Raw genomic sequence first — 844 nt, 5'->3', positions numbered from 1 at the left:
CCCCGCCCCGCCGCCCTATACTCAAGTTTTCTCGCGCCCGCTCAACTTTGATGTGGCATGTTTGTGTTCGTCCGTTCGCACGCACCGCACCACTTATCATGGAACCACCGAGCTAAAGGGGAGATCCGCGGGCAGATTTATAGACACGCGCCCGACGCACACTGGAGTTTGAGTCGTCTGAGCGGAGCCAGTGAGTCCTCTGTGTGCAGCCAGTGAGTCTTGATGCCCGACTCTTGCGTCGCAGTCTGACTGCCAACTGGTAGGAACATTTGTAATATGGACAGCAGGGCTAAAAAATCCTTTAGCGAGGCAAAGTCACAAAGGAATACATACCAGGTTGCTGATTCACGCAACGCACTTTCGTAGCATGCACGCGTGCTGGAGGTTCACCTACTCGCACGGGGCCTTAAGGGCCTTAAGGAGCCGTGGCCAGCGAGCATGGGCAAACCCGCCCGCAGCCGCGCATAACTACGAAAGTGCGCTGCGTGAGTCAGCCACCTGGCATGTACGCACATATTAAAGATATGACATACTTTTTGGACGTCATGTGTTGAGTTCAGATTTTTTGAGTTGTAAACTTCTCTATGTAGCGACTATGCAGTATCGATTTTAAAATCGCAATTGCTGGGCAGTGTCTCGAGGCCTCGCCTCGCCTGCCGTATGGGGTCCCGCCGCCCTCGAGCAGGAGACGCTCATCACCGCCATACCCTAGTAGCAGAAAAATATCAAGAGACTATCGTACGAGCATTGAATTTCTATAAAAAAATATCTTGACGTTATCGCATCTGATATATTTTCGATAACAATTTGTCACTGGGCCGTATATCGTCAAACCATCGGTCAG

This window comes from Frankliniella occidentalis, unplaced genomic scaffold (assembly GCF_000697945.3).
Source record: "Frankliniella occidentalis isolate FOCC.00 unplaced genomic scaffold, Focc_3.1 Scaffold14, whole genome shotgun sequence".
Classification (NCBI taxonomy): Eukaryota; Metazoa; Arthropoda; class Insecta; order Thysanoptera; family Thripidae; genus Frankliniella; species Frankliniella occidentalis.
The sequence above is the reverse complement of the archived record's forward strand: the minus strand, read 5'-3'. Positions refer to the sequence as shown.